This window comes from Sapajus apella, unplaced genomic scaffold (genome assembly GCF_009761245.1).
Source record: "Sapajus apella isolate SASKATOON/1434 unplaced genomic scaffold, GSC_monkey_1.0 scaffold65, whole genome shotgun sequence".
NCBI lineage: Eukaryota > Metazoa > Chordata > Mammalia > Primates > Cebidae > Sapajus > Sapajus apella.
Genome location: NW_022437005.1, coordinates 4,890,704 through 4,895,888, shown reverse-complemented (window position 1 = coordinate 4,895,888; position 5,185 = coordinate 4,890,704). Strand labels below are relative to the sequence as shown.

Genomic DNA, 5,185 nt, shown 5'->3' with positions numbered 1-5,185 from the left:
TTTTTTTTTTTTTTTTTTGAGACAGAGTCTCGCTCTTGTTACCCAGGCTGGAGTGCAATGGCGCGATCTCGGCTCACCGCAACCTCCGCCTCCTGGGTTCAGGCAATTCTCCTGCCTCAGCCTCCTGAGTAGCTGGGATTACAGGCATGCACCACCATGCCCAGCTAATTTTTTGTATTTTTAGTAGAGACAGGGTTTCACCATGTTGACCAGGATGGTCTCGATCTCTTGACCTCGTGATCCACCCGCCTCGGCCTCCCACAGTGCTGGGATTACAGGCTTGAGCCACCGCGCCCGGCCGATATTCTATTATATCTAGGCAGTTTTGGTTCTTTAAAATTGTCTCCATTATGTAATTAGTACCTTTTAGTTAGTTCTCATGGGCAATAATAGAAATTGTTATATTCCTAAATCTTTTCATATGTTATTGTTGGAAATTACTCATTAGATTTTTTTCTAAGTGTTTTATTTTTCTTTGCTTTGTTTGTTGATAGAAAAAGAATAGAAAAACAGCGAAACATACCTAAATAACTTATGGCCTAAGGAAAGATTCACAACAGAAATGAAAACCAAATGACAATGAAGATGTGACATAGCATAATGTGTGGAATATAGCTAACGAAGGTACTGACAGAGGAATTTATAGCTTAATGAATATATTAGAAAAGAATAAAGGCTTCTATCTCAAGAAATTATAGGGCAGGCATGGTGGCTCCTGCCTATAATCCCAGCATTTAAGGAGGCTGAGGCAGGAGGATCATTTGACGTCTAGAGTTCTAGGCCAGCCTTGGCAATGTAGTGAGACCCCATCACTACAAAATTTTTTTCAAAAAAATTAGCCAGGCAGGCCGGGCAGAGTGGTGCATGCCTGTAGTCCCAGCTACTCAGGAGGCCGAGGTGGGAGGATCCCTTGAGCCCAGGAGCTCTGGGCTGTAGTGCACTATGCTAATAGGGTGTCCGCGCTAAGTTTGGCATCAATATGGTGACCTCTGGGGAGCGGGGGGCCACCAGGTTGCCTAAGGTGGGGTGAACCGGACAAGGTTGGAAACAGAGCAGGTCGAAACTCCCGTGTTGATCAGTAGTGGGATCAAACCTGTGAATAGCCACTGCACTCCAGCCTGGGCAACATAGCAAGACCCTATCTCTAAAAAAAAAATTAAAAATAAAAATAAAAAATTAGCCAGGCAGGCTGGGCGTGTTAGCTTACACCTGTAATCCCAGCATTTTGGGAGTCCGAGGCAGGTGGATCACCTGAGGTCAGGAGTTTGAGGCCTGCCTGGCCAACATGGTGAAACCCCGTCTCTGCTAAAAATACAAAAATTAGCTGGGCAAGGTAGTAGGTGCCTATAATCTCAGCTACTCAGGAGGCTAAGGCAAGAGATTCTCTTGAACCCGGGAGGCGGAGGTTGTAGTGAGCCAAGATTACACCATTGCACTCCAGCCTGGGTGACAGAGCGAGTGCTCTGTATCAGAAAAAAAAAAAAAAAAAAAAAAAGAAAAAAAGAAAGGAAGAAAAAAAAATAGCCAGGCGAAGTGGTGCATGCCTATAGTCCTAGATGCTCAGGAAGCTGAGGTGTCCGAGCCCAGGAGTTAAGATGCTGCAGTGACCTATGATGGCGTCACTGCTCTCTAGCCTGGGCAACAGAGCAAGACCCTGCCTCTTAAAAAAGAAAAGAAAAGAAACTGTAAAAAGAATACCAAATAAAACCCAAAGAAAGAGGAAGAAAGAACATAATGAAGAAAAGAGGCATGGCAGCTGCTGAGCTGACGCCAGCAGCTTGGGGTCCACATACCAAGAGAATCTGAAGAGGCTCTACTAGATGTAGCCAGTACACCTTTGTCTTAGTCATTTGTGCTGCTGTAACAAAATGCCACAGACTAAGTCATTTGAAAAGAACAGAAATGTATTTCTTTTGGTTTTGGAGGCTTGGGAGTCCAAGGTCTGGGTGTCAGCATTGATGTCTAGTGGGGGCTTTTCTCTGCTTCCAAGATGGCGCCTTGTAGCTGCATCCTCACCTGCTGGAATGGGGAGGACTAGAGGGGTAAACGCTCTCTGAACCCTTGTTTATAAAGTCATTAATCCACTCATGGGAGTGGAACCCTCATGACTTAATCATTTCCCAAAATGCCCACCTCTTAGTCCCGCCACAATGGGGATTATTACTCAATGTGAAATTTGGAGGGGACACCAGGACACCACATTTAAACCGTAGTAACCTTGTTTCTCTTTCCTTCCCCTCCCCTCCCCTCCCTTCCCCCCCCCCCCCGTCCCCTCCCTCCCCTCCCCCCCTTCCCTTCCCCTCCCTTCCCTTCCCCGCCCTTCCCTTCCCTTTCTTTCCCTTCCCTTCTCTCCCTCCCTCCCTCCTTTCTCTCTCTCTCTTTCCTTCCTCCCTTCCTCCCTTCCTCTTTCTCTCTTTCTCTCTTCTTTCTTTCTTTCTTTCTTTCTTTTTCTTCAGTCTTGCCCCATCACATAGGCTGGAGTGAAATGGCATTATCTCGGCTCACTGCAATCCCTGCCTCCCAGGTTCGAGTGATTCTCCTGCCTCAGCCTCCTGAGTAGTTGGGAATATAGGTGTGCAACACCACACCCAGCTAATTTTTGTATTTTTAGCAGAAATGGTGTTTCACCGTGTTGACCAGGCTAGTCCTGAACTCCTGATCTCAGGTGATCTGCCCGCCTCAGCCTCCAAAAGTGCTGGGATTACAGGTGTGAGCCACTGTGCCTGGCCCTTTTTCCATCTTTTACCCTGTTTCAGAATGATCTTTCTGTTGTAGATGTGACCATCTACCCTCTTGCTCAAAGCTTTTTATGGCTTTTTATTTCCCGTAGAATGAAGTCCAAATGACTTTGCATGTTTCAGGACCTTCAAAACCTTGCCATATTCCCAGCCATATTCCCGTCCGTTTATTATCCTTGCGAGTGTCAAAGATGACTGGTGCTCCTCCAAAAATTTGTGCTGCTTATTCCATAGAATGGAGCTGTCTCTTAAAGATGGATTCCCAAGCAGGGACTCCATTTCCCGCTCTCCTTGTATCTATGTGTGGCCAGATGGCTAATGCTTTGCAACAGAATGAGAATAGAAGTGACATGTATCACTTCTAGGCAGATTTTTAAAAGTAGGTGGAGAATCCCCATTTATGGTTCTTCTTCTGCTTGCTAGAAGCAAAGAGAACCGAGGTCCTAAAGATGGCAGAGCCACAAAAGGGAAGTAGCCTGGGGTCTCAAGTCATTCCATAAAGAAAAGCTGCTTTGCTCGCTTCTGGGTTGGCTTCATTTTCATCAGTCTTTTTCTTTTTTCTTTTTTTTTCCCATGCAGGGACAAAAATAATCTGCAGCAGATTCTGGCTCACATTCTACTAGTTTATTAACTGCAACTGAAAGAGAACTCAGGCGAGGTGCGGTGGCTCATGCCTGTAATCCCAGCACTTTGGGAGGCTGAGGCAGGTAGATCTCTTGAGACCAGGAGTTTGAGACCAGCCTGGCCAACACGGTGAAACTCCATCTCTACTAAAAATACAAAAAAATAGCCAGGCATGGTGGCACGCATCTGGAATCCCAACTACTCAGGAGGCTGAGGCAGGAGAATCCCTTGAACTCAGGAGGCGGAGGTTGCAGTGAGCCAAGATTACACCACTGCATTCCAGCGTGGACAACAGAGCAAGATTCCATCAAGAGAAAGAAAGAAGGAAAGAAAGAAAGAAGGAAAGAAAGAAAGAGAGAGAGAGGGAGGGAACTCATATTTATCATGAGTCCAGCAAAAGTCATAGGCTTGATTCTCATGGGGCTGCTTTGGGTCACATGTGAATCCCTGAGCCATTGTCATGTCTGATATGTATATATTTTTGAGACAGAGTCTCATTCTGTCACCAGGTGCCAGGCTGGAGTGCAGAGGTGGGATCTCGGCTCACAGCAACCTCCGCCTCCCGGGTTCAAGCGATTCTTCTGCCTCAGCCTCCCCAGTAGCTGGGACTGCAGTTGTGCGCCACCACGCCCAGCTAATTTTTATATCTTAGTAGAGATGAGGTTTCACCACGTGGGCCAGGATGGTCTTGATCTCTTGACGTCGTGATCCACCCACCTCGGCCTCCCACATGTCTGAGATTTTTGATCCACTTTTGCAACTGAAGTTTGGAAAACACACAGTCTGAGCTTGGAGCAGACATGTTTCCCCCAATAGCTATTGAGCAGGCAAAAAGAAACACACTTATCCAGTGGGCTCCGGACTTAAAGGGAAAGTATCATCCCGACGCTGCCTCAGGCCTTCTTCCATGTACAGGGGAAAACCCCCCACACAAGAACTCCAGCTCTTTTCCTCTCTGAGGGACAGGGAGAGAATCTGTCTCCTGACCATGTACTCTTCATCTTTCCTCATGCCCTTCTATGGAGATCAGTGAGGTCAGAGGCAGGTGGCCGGAGTTGCTGCCTCTTCCGCCTTCACTTCCCTTCCACACCAGGCTGAGGCCTGACATTCTTCAAGAGAGTGGAAAGAACTCTGTGGCGTGACATTTGATCCAAGACTGGAAGGACGATAAAGGAGCAGTGGGGAGACCTTCGATAACCAAGGCGCCGAGGTGAGAAGAAACATGGGTAGTGGGAGGAAGGGAAGGAAGCCAGTGTGGATGGATCGAGGGAAGCCAGGGAGAGGTCGGGAGGAGACAGGTTCAGAGAGGGAGGCAGAGGCCTGATCGTGGGACCTTGTGGGCTGGGGTAGGAGTTTGGATTTTTTTCTTCTCATGGTGGAAAGTTGTTGAATTTGTAAACAGCGTGATTTATTCTAGCTTTCCAGAAGTTTCCCTTTCTTACTATGGAGAGACTGGGTTGGAAGGCACAAGGCAGGAGTGAGGAGACCAGCTGGTAGACAAGTAACGCTGGAGGCTGGGACTAGGATGGTGGCATCGGAGTGAAGACGCGGTGAGCTGGCGTGGTTAGAGCTGACAGCGTGTGGAGGGGTGGTGAGAGAAAGCAAGGATCAAGCATGACTCGGAGGTTTCTGGCTGCGACGGCCGAATGAACACCATTTATTGACATGGGGAGGCCTGGAGCAGGAACGTGGGGAAGGAGAGATTGAGGGGAAACATCCAGGCCTTTTCAGACTTACTGGGATGCTTGTAAGGCATTCAGATGAAGATACCAACAACTCGATCCGTGAGAATCTGGAACTCTAAGAAAATTGTGGGTGTATTT

The 5,185-nt window shown here is 47.6% G+C and overlaps 1 pseudogene; it reads right to left on the bottom strand.

The window, feature by feature from the left end:
- The window catches only part of LOC116530112, a 9,247-nt pseudogene extending 4,950 nt beyond the window's left edge, over nt 1-4,297 (bottom strand).
- Between the last annotated feature and the right edge of the window lie 888 nt (nt 4,298-5,185).